The sequence below is a fragment of the Acinonyx jubatus genome, chromosome C1 (genome assembly GCF_027475565.1).
Source record: "Acinonyx jubatus isolate Ajub_Pintada_27869175 chromosome C1, VMU_Ajub_asm_v1.0, whole genome shotgun sequence".
Classification (NCBI taxonomy): domain Eukaryota; kingdom Metazoa; phylum Chordata; class Mammalia; order Carnivora; family Felidae; genus Acinonyx; species Acinonyx jubatus.
The window spans coordinates 72,047,483-72,069,363 of NC_069381.1; the positions used below are offsets into that span (position 1 = coordinate 72,047,483).

General features: G+C 35.4%; 1 protein-coding gene across 1 annotated transcript in view; it reads left to right on the top strand.

Annotated features, from left to right (window-relative positions):
- Positions 1-21,881, top strand: part of LOC106973313 (calcium-activated chloride channel regulator 1-like) — a 54,347-nt gene that overhangs the window by 20,543 nt on the left and 11,923 nt on the right. The gene's annotated exons all lie outside the window — the stretch shown is intronic.

Consider the following 21,881-nt stretch of genomic DNA (forward strand, 5'->3'; position numbering starts at 1 on the left):
ATTTTCACAGCATCAGAGATAAACAAATTTGACCTGTTACAACAAAAAATAACCACAAAATATAATGTGCATGTGGTATCGTGAGGAACTGATATAATGAAAATAACCACTTAAATGGTGATCTGAATCAACACATAGCCTTTCAGGAAATTAACTGAATTATGTCAATCCAATTTATAACCCTCTAATAAAATGTAAATTCAGCTATCAATATAGCAATAATGTGATTTTTTTCTGAGAAATACAAAGAGTAACTGTTATATTAGAAGAAAATCCTTTGTTTCTAGGCAGAAAGATTTCAAAAACTCTTTGAATGTGTGAAAGGAAGAAGCTATATATGATATATCTGGAAAAGTCAGGGAAAAAATCATAAAACATTAGTAAACCAAATCCAGAAGAATATATAAAAATTATTATATATTATGACCACGTTGAATTTATACCAAGAATCCAAAGATGGTTCAATATTAGAAAACCAACATAACTCATCTCATTAACAGATTAAAAAGAAAAATTGTCATCTCAATACATAGATAAAAGTATATTATAATTTAACTATCATTCTTCACTAAAAATAAAACCTTTGAGGGCGTTCTGGGTGGCTCAGTCAGTTAAGTGTCCGAGATCATGACAGATCTCACAGTTTGTGAGTTCAAGCCCTGCATCAGGCTCTGCACTGACAGTGTGGAGACTTCTTGGGATTCTCTCTCTCCCCTCTCTCTCTCACTCTGTCCCTACCCCACTTGCTCTCTCTCTCTTTCTCTCTCGAAATAAACAAATAAATTTTAAAAAATAACTAAATGATACAAAAATAAGTTTAAAAAAATGAAACCTTTGAAAACTTTATTAACCTGATATTGTGAGCCTTAATGTCAAATTCTGATCATTTAAAAATAAAAGGGGGCATTAAGTCTTCAAGTAAGGATAAGAACTTAGGTACCAGGGAGATAAAATTCTAAATTCCTAGGAAAATAAATTATTTAAGAGGCTAAAAATCATTAAAAAAAATTATCGTTTACTATGAAAGTCTCAAAGGGTCAGGAGATAATTTGTTTTCAGCTATCTGGCCACTATACTGAGAAATCATTTATAGAACTTTAGTAGCCACTGAGGAAAGATTCTTATGTGGTAAGAAAACAAAGGAATAGAAGAATCAATAATTTGAAATAAATATACAAAACTGTAATTATTTGTAGATGACACAGAAAATCCAATGGAATTAACAAATAATTCAATCTAGTAAGAGAATTCTGTAAAGTTACCAGACACAAGGTCAATTTATAAAAATCAACAGCACTGGTCTCACATGTAAACAGCTTAGAGGTCATCACCCCATTCTCATAACAAGAAAAAAAATAAACAACTGAAAATCAACAGTTCTTTTTAGATTTCACCAGAAAAGTAAGGTCACACCATAACTACTTTCCAGATACTATTAGGAAAATTAGCGCCATATATCTAGTAGAATAAAGTAGTAGACCCTAATTCATGCTATACACAAAGCACATGCCATATTCACTGGGGAATCCTATCTGGAATGAAGTCTCAATTAGATAAGACAAATTTTAAAAGCTAATAGAAGAAAATGAAGAAAAATACCTGAGTGACCTTAGGGCTTAAAGGATTTCAAGAACTAAAGGCTTGAAACATTAAGAAGGAAAAAAAAAAACCACGATGGGTTTACATACATCAAAATTGAGAAATTGTGTTCACAAAGAACATCATAGGCAAAATTAACAGCTGACAGTCCAGAGAAGATATTTGCAATGTTTAAAACCTGCTAAGGAATTAACACATGGCATGTGTAGGAAAGAGCTGCAAATGAATAACAAAAGCAAAGGAAGCCTCAATAGAAAAATAGACAAAGGTTATAAGTAGGCAAATCATTGAAAGGTAGTTCAAAGGCAAATAAGTGTATAAATCAGTCAAATGCTCTAGAATCAGAGAAATACCAATTGTAACAGTATCAAAATATGCCTTAATATCCATTGGATTAATACAAATTAAAAATCAGATAGATAATACCAATTATAGGTAAGAAAGTAAAGAAATAAGATTTCTCATCCTCTACTGGAGGAGTGTAACTGAAGCAGTATTATAGAAAATAGTCTGATGGTACTTAATGAATTCAATATACACCTTGTCCAATGTTCTAACAATCACACACCTGGGTATAAACATCAAAGAAACCAGCACACCAATCAAAAGGCAATTCACCACAGTATTATTTTGTAGTTACAGAAAGTTGAAAGTTACTTTAGGTGTCCATCCCTAGAGGAATAGAGAAGTAAATGCAATGGATACAGAATCTGAAATACTATACTACACTTAGCAATAATATAATAGATGCATATACAGCAACAAAATTTATCTTAAACATACACTGTTGAGTGAAAAGGGTTGAAACAAAGTGCGGTCTCTAAGACAATACCATTTCTATACATTAACACATAGACATATGCAAAAAAAATAACACTTTAGTTTAACAGCATATATTACAAACATCATAAAGCCTAAGCCTTTGAAGGAAGGAGAAATGGAAAAGGGTATTGGATAGTGAAATAAAAATAAGTAAAATTATACAATGGAGACAGAGGAATTAAGATGGCAGAATAGTAAGAAGACCCTGGACTTGTCTCGTCCCTCAAACACAGATCGACATCAAGCCATTTTGAACACCTAGGAATTGATCTGAGGATTAACAGTACAATCTGCATAACTTGAGGGAAAGAATGTGGCAGGTACATGGTATAGAGAGGTGAATAGGGAGAGAGAAGAGCCATGGTGCCACAGAGGAGAGGGAACCCTTCTTGTGGAGATGAGAAAGACCAAGGGGAAGAGAGAGCAGCACATTGTGTTTGCATAAGAAAGCACTCCCCCTGGGGCACCTGGGTGGCTCAGTCAGTTAAACATCTGACTTCAACTATGGCTCAGGTCATGATCTCATAGTCCATGAGTTTGAGCCCTGTGTTGGGCTCTGTGCTGACAGTTCAGAGCCTGGAGCATGTTTCAGATTCTGTGTCTCCCTCTCTCTGACCCTCCCCCATTCATGCTCTGTCTCTCAAAAATAAATAAACGTTAAAAAAAATTGTTTTAAATAAAGAAAGCACTCCGCCTGAAAGCAGCTAGAGACAAAGAGTGAAAACACACACAAGAGCCTACAGTCTTTTATAAACAGTGGAGCACAGAGTCTGAAGTTTCAGAGGTCAGGCCCTGTGGTGCTCTGGTAAGGAAGCAGGGCAAAGCCCTGGGAACAGGCAGCAAGGTCTGAGGATCCCATGGGTCACATGGGGAGACAAAAATGGAAAGTCCTCAAATACATGTAGATTGAAGAACATCCGACTAAAAAATGAATGGGTTAACCAGGAAATTAAAGAAGAAATTAAAAAATAGATGGAAGCAAATGAAAATGAAAACACAACAGTCCAAAACCTTTGGGATGCAGCAAGGCAGTCCTAAGTGGGAAGTATATTACAATTCAGGCCAATCTCAAGAAGCAAGAAAGGTCCTGAATACACAGCCCAGCCTTACACCTAAAGGTACTAGAATATGAACAGTAAATAAAGCCTAAAGCTAGCAGAAGAAGGGAAATAATAAGGATTAGAGCAGAAATAAATAATATAGAAACAAAAAATACAGGAGAACAGATCAATGAAACTAAGATCTTACTCTTTGAAAGACAACAGAAATGATGAACCCCTAGCCAGACTTACCAGAGAGAGAGACAGAGAAAGAGAGAGAGAGAGGACCCAAATAGATAAAATCACAAATGAAAGAGGAGAGATCACAACCAACACCACAGAAATATAATTAATTATAAGTGATTACCATGAAAAATTATATGCCAACAAACTGGACCATCTGTAAGGAATGGACAAATTCTTAGAAACTCACAAACTACCAAAACTGAAACAGGAAGAAATAGAAAATTTGAACAGACCCATAACCACCAAAGAAATTGAATCAGTAATCAAAAATCTCCCAAAAAACAAGAGTCCTAGGCCAGATGGCTTCCCAGGGGAATTCTACCAAACATTTAAAGAAGAGTAAAGGGGTATCTGGGTGACTCTATCAGTTAAGCATCCAAACCTTAGTTTCGGCTCAGGTCATGATCTCAGTTTGTGAGTTCAAGCCCCACATTGGACTCTACTCTGACAGTGCCGAGCCTGTTTGGGATTCCCTCTGTCCCTCTCTCTCTGCCCCTCTCCCACTATCTATTTCTCTCTCTCTCTCTCAAAATAAATAAATGAACACTTAAAGAAGAGTTAATACCTATTCTTTTCAAACGGTTCCAAAAAATAGAAATAGAAGGAAAACATCCAAACTCATTCTATGAGGCCAGCATTACTTGATTCCAAAACCAGACAAAGACTCCACTAAAAAGGAGAATTACAGGCCAATATCCTTGATGAACAGGGATACCACCTTCACTCCTGTCAGAACGGCTAAAATTAATAACACAAGAAACAATGAGTGTTGACAAGGATGCAGAGAAAAGGGAACCCTCTTGCACTGTTGGTGGGAATGCAAACTGGTGTAGCCACTCTGGAGAACATTTTGGAGGTTCCTCAAGAAACTCAAAATAGAACTAACACATGACCCAGCAATTACACTATTAGGTATTACCCAAAGGATAACAGAAATACAAATTCAAAGGGGTACATGCATCCCAATGTTTATAGTAGCATTATCAACAATAGCCAAACTATGGAGAGAGCCCAAATGTCCATGGACTGATGAATAGATAGAAGAGATGTGTGTGTGTGTGTGTGTGTGTGTGTGTGTATACATATACATACAATGGAATATTACTCAGACATCAAAAAGAATGAAATCTTGCTATTTGCAACAATGTGGATGGAGCTACAGTGTATTATGCTAAGTGATATAAGTCAGTGAGAGAAAGCAATACCAGATGATTTCACTCATGTGGAATTTAAGAAAACAGATAAACATAAGGGAATGAGGGGAGAGGTGAGAGGGAAACAAAGCACAAGAGACTCTTAATGATAGAGAAGAAACTATGGGTTGGCAGAAGAAGGTGTGTGAGAGATGGGCCATATGGGTGATGGTATTAAGGAGGGTACTTGTTGTGATGAGCACCGGGTGTTGTATGTAAGTGATGAATCACTAAATTCTACTCCTGAAAACAGTATTTCACTGTATATTAACTACAATTTAAATTGAAAATAAAAGGTAGGCCAGAAGGCATCAAAGACAACTTTGTCATCCTTATAATTTTGGCTGGTCCCCAGAACACAAACATCTATATAGGGCCAGCCTGTTCACAATATTGTTTTAATTGTGTTGCTAAAATATTATGCTCCGAGGCAATAAATAAGGGTACCACTTCAAAGAAATGATAGAGGAGCCATGCTCCAGTGATGATAGGTTATCCTCAACTAAGGAAAATTATTAATTAAATTTTATACCTGAGCTCTAAATGAAATGAAGAAACTAATAATAATTTAAAAAACTAAAACTCATAATAATAACAAAGAAGAAACCCTATCAAAGCAATTCATCATATTAATAAATTCAAGGAGAGAAAATGCTGAATATCTCCAGAGATGCAGAAAAGGCATTGGATATATTCCACCACCTATCTGTGATTTTTAAAAAAGAAAAACTTGGCACATGGGTGGTTCACTCGGTTGAATGTCCCACTCTTGATTTCAGCTCAGGTCATGATCTCACCATTTGTGGGATCCAGCCCCACATCAGGCTCTGAGTTGACAGACAATAAATAAGTAAACATTTTTTAAAAAGAAAAACTTGCAGAACTGGTTTTTGAAAGGAACAAGTATCTAGACAGTTGTTTTTAATTAATTAATTTATTTATTGTTTAATTCACATCCAAGTTAATTAGCATATAGTGCAACAATGATTTCAGGAGTAGATTCCTTAATGCCCCTTACCCATTTAGCCCATACTCCCTCCCACAGCCCCTCCAGCAACCCTTTCTTTGTTCTCTGTATTTAAAAGTCTCATGTTTTGTCCCCCTCCCTGTTTTTATATTATTTTTGCTTTCCTTCCCTTATGTTCATCTGTTTAGTATATTAAAATCTTCATATAAAGTCATATGATATTTGTCTTTCTCTAATTTCACTTAGCATAATACCCTCCAGTTCCATCCACATAGTTGCAAATGGCAAGATTTCATTCTTTTGATTGCTGAGTAATACTCCTTTGAATATATATACCACATCTTCTTTATCCATTCATCTGTTGATGGACATTTGGGCTCCTTCCATACTTTGGCTATTGTTGGTAGTGCTATCAACATTGGGTTGCATGTTCCCCTTTGAAACAGCACATCTGTATCCCTTGGGTAAATACCTAGTAGTGCAATTGTTGGGTCATAGGGAAGTTCTATTTTTAATTTTTTGAGGAACCTCCATACTGTTTTCCAGAGTGGCCACACCAGTTTGTATTCCCCCCAGCAGTGCAAAAGAGATCCTCTTTCTCCGCATCCTCATCAACATCTGTTGTTGCCTGAGTTGTTAATGTTAGCCATTTTGACAAGTGTGAGGTGGTTTCCCATTGTGGTTTTTCCCTGATGGTGGTATTTCCCTGATGATGAGTGATGTTGAGCAGTTTTTCACGTGCCTGTTGGCCATCTGGATGTCTTCTTTGGAGAAGTGTCTATTCATGTCTTTTGCCCATTTCTTCACTGGATTATTTGTTTTTTGGGTGTTGAGTTTGATAAGTTCTTTATAGATTTTGAATACTAACCCCTTATCTGATATGTCATTTGCAAATATCTTCTCCCATTCTGTCAGTTGCCATTTAGTTTTGCTGATTGTTTCCTTTTCCGTGCAGAAGAATTTTATTTTGATGAGGTTCCAATAGTTCATTTTTGCTTTTGTTTCCCTTGCCTCTGGAGGAATGTTCAGTAAGAAGTTGCTGTGACTGAGGCCAAAGAGGTTTTTGACTGCTTTATCCTCTAGGATTTTGATGGTTTCCTTACATTTCAGTCTTTCATCCATTTTAACTTTATTTTTGTTCATGGTGTAAGAAAGCAGTCCAGGTTCATTCTTCTGCATGTTGTTGTCCAGTTTTCCCAGCACTTGCTGAAGAGACTGTCTTTATTCCATTGGATATTCTTTCCTGCTTTGTCAAAGATTAGTTGGCCATACGCTTGTGGGTCCATTTCTGGGTTCTCTATTCTGTTCCATTGATCTGAGTGTCTGTTTTGTGCCAGTACCATACTGTCTTGATGATTACAGCTTTGTAATACAGCTTGAAGTCCGGAATTGTGATGCCTCCAACTTCGGTTTTCTTTTTCAAGATTGCTTTGGCTATTCAGCTCTTTACTGGTCCTAAACACATTTTAAGATCATTTGTTCTAGCTCTGTGAAGAATGCTGTTGTAATTTTGATAGGGATTGCATTGAATACGTAGATTGCTTTGGGTAGTATGGACATTTTAACAATGTTTGTTCTTCAAATCCAGGAGCATGGAATCTTTTTCCATTTTTTTGTGTCTTCTTCAATTTCTTTCACAAGCTTTCTATAGCTTTCAGTGTAGAGATTTTCTGCTTCTTTGGTTATGTTTATTCCTAGGTACTTATGGTTTTTGGTGCAATTGCAAATGGGATTGATTTCTTGATTTCTCTTTCTGTTGTTTCATTATTGGTGTATAGGAATGCAACCAATTTCTATGCATTGACTTTATATCCTGAAACGTTGCTGAATTCATGGATTAGTTCTAGCAGTTTTTTGGCAGAATCTTTTGGGTTTTCCATATAGAGTATCATGTCATCTGCAAAGAGTGAAGTTTGACTTCCTCCTGGCTGATTTGGATGCCTTTTATTCCTTTGTGTTGCCTGATTGCTGAGGCTAAGACTTCCAATACTATGTTGAGTAACAGTGGCAAGAGAGACATCTCTTAGACAATTCTTTTTTTTTTTTTTTAGTGTATTTTAAAAAAATTTTTTTCCATCTCTGCTACAGAGTTATTGTTGTTTTGGGTTTGATTGTGTTTGTTTGTTTGTTTTTTTGTTTGTTTTTTAGTTTATTTACTTTGAGAGAAAGAGAGCACATGGGAGCATAGGATGGGCAGAGAGAGTAAGAGAATCCTAAGCAGGCTCCGCACTGTCAGTGTGGAGCCCAACACAGGGTTCAATCCCATGAACCAGGAGATCATGACCTAAACCAAAGCCAAGATTTGGACACCTAACTAACTGAGTCATGCAGGTGCCCCAGACATTTCTATATCAAGCATCATGATTTTTATGAACCATGAGAAGCATTCTTATGAATGTCAAAAATGCACCAAAATACCTGCTAGTGCTGCTCCTATTCAATATTATGTTGGAGGCACTAACCAATGTAGAAAAACAAGATAATGAGTAAGTATGAGTATTAAGTGACAAAATTTTCGTTATTTTAAAACCATAATCATCCTCATAGAAAATCCTGAGAGAATACCAAAACTATATGCATATGAGAATTCAATATACAAAATTCATTAATATTCCTATTTATAAGCCAATATTTGGAAACAATAAATTTTAAATTCTCATTCACAATATAAACAAAACCATAAAATACCTAAGGAAAAAAATCTAACTAAAATTGAAGAAGACTGTTATGCAGAAAACCATAAAATTTTATTTACTTGAAGAAAAATTTTAAAGATCTGAATAAATGAAGAAACACATCACATCCATGTATTAAAATACTCAATATTAAGAAAAGTTTAGTTCTTGAATTATGATTATATATAAATTTTGATAGCTTAATAAAAAACAATTTAAAGACACTAAAGTTTATGATAATAGGAAGCAGATATTTTCAGGCTCAAAAAAGGAAGGGGGGCTGGGAAAGACATCAACAATTCAACAACAAAAAATGGGCAAAGGACATTCATAGAGAAGGAAAATGAAAAGGCCAACCACCTTAGGAACAGAGTCTCAATCTGGAAGGTAATCAGAGAAGTGCAGATTAAAACAAAACAAAACAAAACAAAAACACTAATTCCACCCAATAATAATTTTGATGAAAATGGGAGGAAATAGACTTTCTGCTAACAAAAATTTAGTTGCATTTAGTAAAATAAAAAATATGTGCACATTTATAGGAGATCCCCCTAAAGAAACTCTTATATTTGTGTTCCAGGATACATGAAGACATTCAGTACACCATGGCTTTTAACAGTGAAAACAGGAAACAATCTAAGTGTCCATCAGTAGGGGACTGGACAATTAAATGTGCTGTATTCATGAAATGGGCCAATATAACAGCTAAAAAAAATAAATCATATCTATTCCCAATCTATACTGAAGAGATTTCAAATATATGATAAGTAAGGAAAATTGCTCAAAGATAGGTACAGTATGGTATCATGTATATAAATTAAAACCATACAACATATACTATATTTGTTTGTAAGTACAGATAAGTAAGAGTATTTTAAAAGTTGTTTAGGCATAATATACATTAAACTCTTCATAGAGGAAGCTTTGTCAGAGTTAGAAAGGTGAATTGGAATGGGGGTGTTGGTTTAGTTCCCCAAGGCTTAAGCATAAACAGTAATGTTTTAGCCTTTTTAAGAAAAATATAAAATATAATAAAAAATTAACAATGTTTAATTCTTAATCAGAGCAATAAAAGTATTGTTATACTATTCTTTGTATTTTCCTGAATTTGAAAAATTTCTGAAAGTGTAAAAGAAAAATCTATTTCATTACAGCCCCATTAAATAAATATGCAAATATTTTTTTAAATATAAAGTTAAATTAAAGACATTAGTTAGTGTGCCCACATTCCTTGATCCAGTTCTGGATACAAAGGCATACCGTACGGTAAAAATGAGGGAAATAGCCTACAACATGACTCTAACCAAGATTTGCGTATCCTTACTTTGGTAGGCAAGGGAAACTACAGATGTTTGAGCAAGTTAGGATATGGTGTGAGCTGTACTTTTAGGAGTATTCATCTTTCAAACTTGTGTAAAGGAGACTGAAATGCAAAGATTATTTGGAGGCTATTAATGAGGAATCTAAGCAAGAAGTAATATATTAATATTAATAAATGATGAGTAGTAATAAACATGGAAAGAAGATAGTAAATCTCATTTCTCTCTCTACCTCTTTTATTATAATACCCAAGCACCAAAGGTACTTAAAAAATGTGGACCAAGTACAATCTTAATTCTTATCTCCTCAATGGAAATATTCTCAATTTTGAAAGTTAAATAATTAATCTTTGCATGTAAATTATCCATAAATTTTAAGTCATTCAAGTATGAATTTGATCTTGTTATTCTACTGACCAGTAATATATTCATCTATCATGACCAAAATATCAGGGTTTTTTTTACCCATAGTATTCACAAAATTAATATCTGTTGTTCTCAGATTGAGACATTTATAGCAAAAGTAATAAAAAGTATAATTTATTGAACCATAACTTATTACATGGCAAAAAGTGGTGGACACCTTCATACATTTACCTATTTAACCTTTACTTTAGCACTGTAAGCAAGAATTATATTATATCCCCACTTAACTGATAAGAGAACTGAGGTTCAAATATATGAAATAACTTGCCCAAGATCAGACTAAAGCTAAATGTTGATACTGAGATGTAAACCAAAGACTGTCTAATTCCAAATCTATGCTCTCTCCATTCCCTAATCTCTTCTTAATCTTAATCTGTTCTACCAAACAACATCATTTATTTATCTGTCACATACACAAATTCCTGAGTTCTAAGTGGCAATGAGTATTGGCAAGTCTCCATTATTAAAATATCTTTATAAATAAATACTTATTTTTATAAATAAGTAATTATGATACATTATGCTATCTCTTTTAGAATTTTTAAGAACAGCTACTTAACCCCTTCAAACTCCAGTTCTTGAAATGGGGTTAGTAATATTTTTTATGTCACAGGATTGCTTTATTAATTGAGCTACTTGTAGTCACTGACCTAATTTGTTAATTGAGATTAAATGAGAGAAAATATTTTAGCATTTAACAGTGTTCCACATGTAGTTAGTGCTGACTAATATTATCAGCCACTATTATCTTATTATCATATTTTATATATATTTTATTACTGATAGAGTTCGATCCTTTGATAAAGAATCCAAAGTCTCCATAACCTTCGACAGCACAGGAGAATCACATACTTGGTACTCAATATATAATCATGCAGCATCAACAACTTCAATTTCAAAGGTATCTACAAAAACATTCTCTCTCTTCATTAAATTAAAAATATGAGAATCATCAACAGCTCAACCGAACACTGGAATCATAATTTTATAGCAATTAATTTTTTAGGTTAGCCTGACATCTAGTGGAATGATTGTAGCCACCCAAAAAGATTTAAAATACATAACTTAAAGAAAAATAACTAATAACTTCTGTTAAAGACCAATATGTGATATAAATGTTTTAAATAAAAAAGGAAAATCAACTTGAGTACTGACTTATTGTCAGGCATTATACCAAATGCTTCCATATACCTTATCTCCCTCATTCATCTATTCAAAGTAAGTATTTAGTGCCTGCTACATACTAGGCACTTATACAGAATCTTTTTTAAGTGGATATGATCCTTGTCCTTTTGGAGTTCATAGACTAGTAAAGAATAAGCTATGAAACAAATAATTATGTAAATTATTAAAATTGTAAGTTGTGTTTAGAACTATGAAGGACTTTAGAAGAGAATCCTTAATTTAGTAGGAAGTTCAGGAAGGGCCTCTTTGGGGAAGGGATATGTGAGCCAATTTCTAAGGTAGCAATGGGGATTTAAGACAGAAGGAAAAGCATGTGTCCAGGTCCTGAGGTAGGAAAAGGTTTATTGCCAAAAGATTTGAAAAAAAGGTAGTGTGACTATAGTTGTAAGGGAAGCACACAGTACCCGATCAGCTTAGAGAGGTCTGTGGTGGCCATATCAAGCAGGCGGCCCAGTTAAGGATTTATGATTTTTTTTTATTTTATCATATATAATGGAAGCCATCTGAAGTTTTTAAACAGGAAGAGATATGTAATGAGTAATAGGATTGTATTTTTTTTTTAATGTTTATTTATTTGGACACAGAGAGTGGAGAGGGAACCAGAGAGAGAGGAGAGAGCAAATCCCAAGCAGGCTCCAAGCTGCCGACACAGAGCTGATGCAGGGCTCTATCCCACAAACCATGAGATCATGACCTGAGCCAAAATCAAGAGTTAGACACTTAACCGATTGAGCCACCCAGGCGCCCCAAATAATAGGGTTTTAAAGGAACACTATTGCTCCTACAGGGAAATGAAATGGAAGGAGATGAATGTGAATGTAGGAAGAACAAATACGACCCATTGGGAGAGAATTTCAACAGTGCTAACAATAGATGGTTTGGGCTCAGACTACAGTGGTTACTATCAAGATACATTTTGAAAGTAGATTCAGATTCTGGTGATGAATTAGATAAAAACTGAGAATAAACTGACGGTTGATGCGGGGTGGGAGGGAGGAGAGGGTGGGTGATGGGCATTGAGGAGGGCACCTGTTGGGATGAGCACTGGGTGTTGTATGGAAACCAATTTGACAATAAATTTTATATTTAAAAAAATGTAAAGGAGCTAGAAGTGAGGAACAAGAAATCACTGAAAATACTCCATTATTTCCATCTTGAACAATTGAATAGGTAGAGGTATTGAGGTGAGAAAGAATGAAGAAAGATTTGAGAGTGAAACCAAGCTTTATCAAAGAATAAATAACTCAGAGACATTTATCTATCTGCAAACAAATTTTGTTACATAGAGGGAGACAGTCAATTAGATTGTTGTCAAGGAAAAGCAAAGAACTGTACTTCTGAGAGAAAAAAATGCAGACAGTCTAGGAAAACTGAATCTTGTTTGCACATCTTTAGAAATAAACTAATTAGCTGGTAGCAAAGAGGTCAGTCTAGGCAGTCTGTGCTTGTAAGGTTGTCCAGGGATAACACAGAAAACAGTTTCAATTGTGTTCAATTTCCCCCAAACCCTGGGAGATTGGTGTGGAGCACACGTGGCAAGCTGTCCAAAGGTAATGTCTACTGAGGCCTTTTAATTTGCCTTCAATGAGCTAGACATGTATCACTTCCCTCATCAATTCCCTCATCACTTCCCTCTCAACTCCCTCCTTTGGGTCAAAACAAACTCCAGAAGATGCAAATTTCACCATAAGTGTTTCAGATCCTTTTCTGACTTGGTATTATCAGTTGTATGTCCACTTAAGATACTGGATGTGAAACAACATTTGAGATTTCTAGCTTTGATTCTATTGATCTGGCTGACCAGTTAAGCCAAGAAACAAATCACACAGAATTTGCAGGACAGGTTACAGATTTTCCTCTTTATTCTGATAATATTAACACTAAAAGTTTGCAATCAGGAGAAAAACTGGATTAGAACCTGAATTTATAAAATTTGGAAAATGTTATGATATTTATGAGACAATTGGAAAGTTGCTCACTGACCAGCTACTTGCTAATATCAAGGAATTATGGTTAATTTTGTTTTAGGTATAATAATGGTATTATGGTTATGTTTTACCAAAAGAAGGAGTTCTTATTTTCAAAGATTTACATGTTGAAATATTAATGAAGTAAAAATAAAATTAGGAGTCATCTCTGTATAGATAGTTATACATGAATGAGGCAATTATCTGTGGTATAAAGTGAGAAGAGTCAAGGAATAAGGATGATGCTTTTGAAGAACTTTATCTATTAAAGACTGGAGAGGGACTCCTGGGTGGCTCAGTCCGTTTAGTGTCCGACTCTTAGTTTTGGCTCAGGTCATGGTCTCACGGTTCATGACTTTGAGCCCTGCGTTGGGCTCTGCACCGACAGCATGGAGTCTGCTTGGGATCCTCTCTCTCTCTCCAAAAACTAAATGAACTTTAAACTTTTTTTAAAAAAAGAAAAGAAAAGAGAAAAAAAGGCCACAGAGATGAGGATAAGCAAAGAAACTGAAGGGCACCTACTTGAGCAGTAGAAGGAAATCAGAGGAGTATTATACGAGAGAAGCCAAAGGAAGAGAGGTTTCAAGAAGCAAATAATGCACATAAAGTACTCAACAAAGTGGCTGGAATATGGTGCTCACTAAATATTGCATGTATTATGATGGTGAACGAGAAGGAAGTGGTGCAGAATACCAAGCAATGGTGAGAGAACAAGACAGAGACATCACAGAGAGTAATTTTTGTTGGGTGAGTGGGGAGGAGTACATTCAGAGTGGGAGGTTAAGTGGGAGGTACAGACATTGAGACACTAATCAGAGATAATGCTTTTAAGATCTTTGGCTGACATGGGAAGAAGATAAATAAGGCAGTGGTTGGAATGAGGTTGTGAGAATGAATAGAGGCAGTGTTTGATTTTGTGGCAATTTGGGAAGAGTTTAAAATGTAAAATGGTAAGGAACTAATAGAAGGGATGATATATATGAAAGAAAATATAAGAGAAAAAAGGGATAAATGTATGAGTCCCAAAAAGATGAGAGAGGTAGGATCCAGAACACACAGCGAAAGGACTGATCTTCAATGGGCAGAAGGACAGCTCTTTTATTCTAACAGGTGAGAAGAACAAAGGATGGGAGCAGATGTAGGCAGGCTGGAAAGATGTTCCCATTCACCCTTCTCTAGGAAAACAATTCTCTGGCACATATTCAGTGGTGTTTTAGTATGGAAATCTGTGGAATTTTCTGTTCTCATTTTCTGGTGCGATGTTTGATATTGTAGATTATTCTTTTTCCTAAAACTCTCCTGCCCTTTAAAATATATTTCAAATCGACAAAAAAAAAAAAAAAGCCTTAATATAATGAACGCCTATATACACTAGCTTAAGAAATACAAATGAAGGTCCAGTTCTATTCTCTTACCTTCTCCCATGGATAATCACTATTTTGATTTAGGTGTTTCTCATTCCCATGCTTTAATACTTTTACCACTTTCTGAACTGCACATGTATCATATGTACATAATATATATGAATACATCTTTAAACAATGTATAGTCTTGATGTGAATATTTTAATCTTTCAGTGACAGTCTGGGAGAGGAAGATTTTCTGTCTTTGTCTGAGAAGTGCCATTGTTTGGCACTCTGAAGTGACGGTTTAGTTGCATATTCTAAGTTTATTAGCTTTTCCTCAACTCTTTGAAGATACATTTAATTAACCTCTGGCTTCTACTATTGTTCTTGGGAAATCTGTTGCTGCTCTGTTGCTGATCTAATAGTTATTTTTTCATGGGTAATCTGTCTTTTATATGACTCTTTTCTGAATTTTATCTTTGCCTTTGCTGCACTACAATTTCACTGCAACACGCCTAGGGTGTGCTTTTTTATTTACTCAGCTTGAGAATCCATGACTTTGAAACATGATGTCATCAATTCTGGGATATTATCAACCATTATCTCATCAAATTTGTCTCTCTCCTTTCTCATCTTGCTTTCTGGAAATTTTGTTGGATAATATATTGAACTTCCTCAGTCTACCCTCAGGTTCTTAATTCGTACTTTTCATTTCGTATTTCTCCATGCTGCCTTCTGTATAGTTTTGTAAGAACTCTCTTGCATCTACTCATATCTCTTCATCTGTATCTAATAAGCTATTAATCAGTCCATAAAATTACTTTAAATGGATATATTTTAAATTTCTGGATGTTCTTTTTTAATCTATCCTTATTTTCACACTCTTACTATTTTCTTTAGGTTTTAATTGTCCTTTCCTTCTCACTCTGTATATCTCCTAATGGAAACATCATCTATCACATCTATGCAAGTGACTCTAAACTCTGTATCTTTAACCCAGTGTTCTTTCTTAAGCCTTAATTATCTATTTCTAATTGCCTTCCAGACATTATTAGATTTCTCGTGTCTTGTGCTGTGAGGTTTACCTGACACTTCATGTGTAGTAATGATGTGTCCCTTCTATGATTTGCCAAAGCACTTTTCTGTTCTACTCAATTAATACTTGGCAATACATAGCTTCACAGTGTAGGTTTTCTTTGCATGTGAATAAAACCAGATTGTAAGCCCTCAGAACACAAGGATCATGTTTTGTACTTCTTAGCAAGACTTCTGGATATCCTTAACTTCACTGACCACTTGAATGCCTTCAAAGTAGACTTTCTTAGACTTGACTTTCCATAATATCATATGTGCGCCTGTTCTTTGGCAGAAGGACAATCTTTTATTGGTTGGTGTCCATTAAATTTATCATAGGGATTGCTCATAATAGGTGTTTGCTAGTTGATCTGATTGGTAAGCAACAGAAAAGTGGGTCCTTTTGAAATTTTCCTTGGGAACTTAATAATTTAAACTTATACCACTTCATTTGATGATATTGTCTCCTTCCTCCCATACCTCAAAGCATCAGTAAATAACTGATATGTACCCTTAAGGATAGGAAGTTTATTGCTAGTATGAGTCACATTAACCAAACTGACAACAATGTGAGCCAACCTGTTATTTTACTATTCCTTTTTATCTTCATCCCAAGTCACAAAGTAATACCACTAACTAAAGTATAAAATAAAATTACAACCAAGTCTTATTTTATAGTGGAATGAATATTAAGTCCTCCCAGTGAAAACACTGGCATAAAGGGCAAGCTATTTCTAAGAAACACTTTAAAAGAGAATAACATTGCCACTAAACTAGCACTTTATTCAGGATTAATGGGCGTGGTGAACCAAATTATTCCAAAATCCTAAGCATAATAGGAAAGAAATTATGTCATTTTGAGGTGAAGAAAAGTTTCGGCTTGTTGGCTAGTATCTATGGCAAGCCATGTGGATTGCATCACAATTTTTCATTTGAAATGTAATGCAGATTTAAAAATTATATTAATTCTTAAACATGAAATACCAAACAAAATTAATTCAATTCCTTATTCTCACATAATAAGTTTTTGAGAAGAGGCTGGAATTCTGGTGGGGTTTTTTTCTTTTTTCCTCTTCCTCTCTGCCTTTTATACAACGTATATATTTCTGTTATAAAACACTAGAGCAGTTTTTAAGTATATATGATTAAATGTGAAACTTCCCCTTTATCCTGCTAGGCCCTTCCCACTCTTTGTCCCTTTTTCTGTGTGTACCATTCTGTACTAATGTAGGCATATGAATAAATAAACCAAATCACACTGTATGTATACTATATGACTTACTTTTTCCCTTAACAATATAACTTAGAGATTTTTTCCATTTTAGTATGTTTGTCTCCATAATTCTTTTAACAATTGTACAGTAGTCTACATTATGAAAGCACTACAAGTCATAAAACCATTTCCTTACAGATTAACATTTAAGTTGTTTCTGAGTTTTTACTACTAAAACCAGTATTGCAAAATAATATTTGTATACTTCTCTTTGTATAAATATGTCTTTGGGTAGATTCCTGTTAGTGGAATTACTGAGTCAAAGAGCTTATATATTGTAAATTTTGACAAACATGCAAATTACCATTCCAGATGTCTTTATCGGTGTATACTTCCTCCAACAGTGTATGGGAGTGCTTATTTTCCTACATCTTTCAATAACACTGGACATTAATGCTAACTCTTTGTTTAACTCCTGAGTGAAAAGTAAAAATAATAAATGATATGTACGGCCGTAGGGAGACAAAGGAAAAGTAAAAAAAAAAGTGAGTTATCATCTCACCTTTAATATAATAAGTTAATAGATAATGTCTAAGGTTGCAACGGATGGTTTTTTTAAAAAGAAGGAAAAAAACTCACACAAAATGACTCTAATGAGGGGTTTTTTAGGATCTAGTATCTCTCGTGTAGAAGAAATAAATGAGGTTTAGCTATCCATTTTTTTTAAGTTTATTTATTTTTTGAGAGAGAGAGAGAGAGAGAGAGAGAGCGAGCATGGTGCGCTCAAGTGGTGGAGGGGCAGAGAAAGAGAAAATCCCAAGCAGGCTCTGCACTGCCATCACAGAACCTGACTTAGGACTCAAAACCACAAACTGGGAGATCATGACCTGAGCCAAAGTCAAACATTTAAACTACTGAGCCACCCAGGCGCTCCTATTCACTTTTTATTCCATTTTTTTTTCTCTCAAATGCAAGTAAATCCAACTTAATACCTTTTATAATTCTTTCTCTGTTTCCTCTCTTTCTTTCTGTGGTGTCTCTCTCACCCTCATGCTACGTCTATATTTACAAAGAAAGATCTTCACCAAATATTAACATTGACTATTTGTGGGTGGTGGTACTTGGGTTGCTGGTTTCTTTCTTCTTTGTCCACATCTGTGCTCTTTGAATATTTTTAATGAGTAGAAATCATAATTATTACATCAATAAAATTGCTATTCTAAAATCCAAAAAATAAAAATATGACAGAACTTTTACATACATACACACACACACACACACACACACACACACACTGAAAATCCAAACAGTAAAGAAAGATACAAAATGAAAAATGAAAGCCTCCAACCCTTCTCACTCCTTACCCCACTGTACTTTTACCCCAAAGATAACCCCTATAATAGTTTCTTTAAATTGTTTTTATTAAAAAGTCATGTGTATACAATGTACTTACATAAAAATAGCACACACATTCCTTTTTTATTTACACAAAAGGACGCACGAATTGCTCTGCACCTTGCTTTTCTTATTAACACACCTTGGAGATCTTTCCATATCAGCACTTTCAGATACACGCGTCCACTGCAGGTCCTTGCTGCCCCACTCACTCAGTGTTCACAATATTCCAAGAATAAAAAATTCCAACAGACCAGCCAGAGTACAAGGCAAGTGTGCATGGAACCTGGCAACAACTTATACGACTGAAAAGGATGACTGAAGGATAGGCCAATCCAGAATTCCTCTTCCTTTCAGTCCTTCCTCACTCATCAATAAGCCAAACATAAAGATAATGGTAGAATGAGCATATATCAAAAAATGAAATTTTAGAATTTGAATTATATTTGTACAGCACTTCCACCATTTTGGTAAGAATGAAATACAAATTGTGTAATTTCGATAATTATGCACACATGTTAAATGCTCTTATATTTGCATCTTAAAACTGGCATTGTATAATATGAAGACGTATGGTAAATTCATGCTAACAATTTAAATTTTGTTTTTCTTTGCTTAGAATGACATTAAATAGCAAATAAAAAAAATGAAAGTTGACAGAGAGACCACAGAAGAAAGGAAAAAGTTTATTTTAGTACCTTTGTACCTTTTAATGGCACTTTAGTCCTGCTTCTTGAACAAGAGGCTCCACACTTTCGTTTTGCACTGAACTTTGCAAGTTACGTTGCTGCGCCGTTTATCATTCTAAAAACTGAAAGGAAGTTGCAGTGTAGTAGAAAGAGCACAGGAGACTTTCAGTTCTTGCCCTTCAGTAGCGTGGCAGTTATTGATAGTTGTTTGTCCTGTAACTATTCTCACCCTCTTCTGTGCCAAGAGCACCACTGTTTTGTTCAGAACAATACGCCTTGTTAAACGTTAGAATTTTTAAACTAGGCACACTGCACTTACCAAACTCTATTGTATTAAGAAGGAACCAAATGACCCAGGTCTGGCCAATGACATGTAAACACAAGTTTACTAGATGGGGCTTATGAAAAAGCTGTTTTCTTCATTTAGAAAAAAGAGAAAGCAGCCTCAGTTGGCAAGTACCTTCTCCCTTCACCTTTCTTCCTTTTTTCTGCCTTGAATTTATATGTGCTGCCTAGAAATACAGAAGCCGTCTTATGAAGAGAGGATGAAAGCTACATGCTAAGAATAGCAAAACAGAAGTAAAGAAAGCTGCCTACCTCTGAGCTTCTTAGTAGGTGATAAAATAAATCCCCATTTGGGTGAGTCACCCTACCCAGGCTTCTGTTACCTGAGCTGATCAAAATCAATCTCTAACTAATACCAGCAGACTAAATAACATGAAAACTCTTCTACTACACTTGCTGGGTGAGGTGCAGAAATAATATTTTTAATACATACTTAAGCTTACAAAACTACAAGGAAATACTTAACTGGCAGAAGTAAAGAAGAAACTGAACACCAGAGCCGGGAGCACACAGTATGACCCTGTCTTGAGTTGGGAAGGGGATGGGTGAGGAAAGTGCTGGAATATTCAAACCCATGGTAACTGGAGATAAGACTTTGAGCCCTTGAGAAAAGCGGGAACTAGAAACGATGAGCTCTTCCTCATACTCACCCCTACATACATTAAAACTCTGGGAAGTTCTGTACCCTCAATGAAAGGGTAGATTAGACAAAATTCACCTCCCCCCACCCCCCCGCAGCACATCAAGAGGACAAGGACGCTTTTCTGTCATGAAATGAACTCTGAAAAGAGGGAAAAAATGGACTTCCAAGAGAATCTGTAATCATGATTTGTATTCCAGTTGCTCAGGGTTTCAAATTTACAATATCTGAATAATCTTGGAACTTCCAAGCCAAGAAAGAAGTTCATATAAAAATTGGTCTCTGGACATTGATAACCCTAAGAATCTCTGACAGAAGAAACATTTTTTAAAGATCACTAAAAATAAGTTTATTTTTTTAAAAAGAAGCTACGAGATACAAAAGGTATCAATCTACAGTGAGTCAACAGACACAACAAACAGTATTATGTTCCTAATCACCAAAGGATGCATCTGTATGACAACAGTTATGTAGTTTAAAATATAAACTAGTATCATTTACAGATCCATATATAATCAGTGAAAGTATAAAACACAATAGGTATTAATCATGCAACTTAAGAATAGTGGCTAATTCTTCAAAAAGAAAAAAGGCAGGAATAGAATGTTAAAAAAAAAAAAAAGATGAAGAACTGATCCAGTTTTAAGGAGGATTGAGCAACGTGACAAATGGGTACAACACCTGATCTTGGCTTAGAGGTTTTTGCTTTAAAGACGTTGGTGGAATAATTGGGAAAGCTTGAAGGAACTTTCTGGAAAAGGATATACAGAAGTTTTTGTACTATTCTTGCAACTTTTTTCTTGGTCTGAAATTGGTTCAATATGAAAAAATTGTTTTTTCAAAATAAGAGGATTGGTTCCAGTTCAACACGTAAGACGATCCTTACCTCACCTCTTCCCATAGGCATACCACATCTACAGCCAAATATGGAATAATTTCCTCTGAAAAAACCTAAAGGCTGGCTGAGCAAAAACTACACATTGGGAAAACAAGAAAAAAGCCACACGGAAGCAGGTAAAAAAGGCTGGGCACAATCTTGCCATATACCTCACCCCAAGTGTGGCAACCTATAATCAAGAGGAAAATTCATAACCTGGAGCTTGTTCTTAAAGAGCAAAGGGTATGAACCCCATATTTGTCAACCCAACTTTAAAGACTTGCACCTGAGAGACAAGCTCCCAAAACACGTGGCTTTGAAAACCAATGGGGCTCATGCCACAAGACTGCAGCAATCTAAGAAATGGATCTCAAGGGGCTCACATGCTTGGACTCATCCCAGGGCCCAGCTCAGAAGAGCTAATAGCACTCAGACTTTAAGTGAAAGAGATTCACCTGCTTATATGAAAGCACTGGCCTGGGGGGCAGACATCTAACTTGACATACACACGCTGAAACCTTCTCTGGGGACACAGACTGATGGGCACCATCATTACACTCTCCTTCAGCCTTGCTCCAGCCAACAGGTGCCAACGTGTTCTTTTTTCCAACAAGCACCACCTTTTGTTTCCCTCACTTTGCAGTTGCTGGTGGATGTCATCTTTGGGCTCTCTCACTGCCTTGCCCTAGCCTACAGTCACAAACTCGTTTTCTTTTTCTAGTGCCATCTTTACATTCCCCTTCTCCCTTGCTACAGCTGGTGAGCACCATCTTCATTCTATCCTGTCGTACACTAGCACATTGGTAACTCCCGGAAGCTAGTTTTTACACGTCTGGTGCTCTGATTTGTGCTGTTGCTACCCA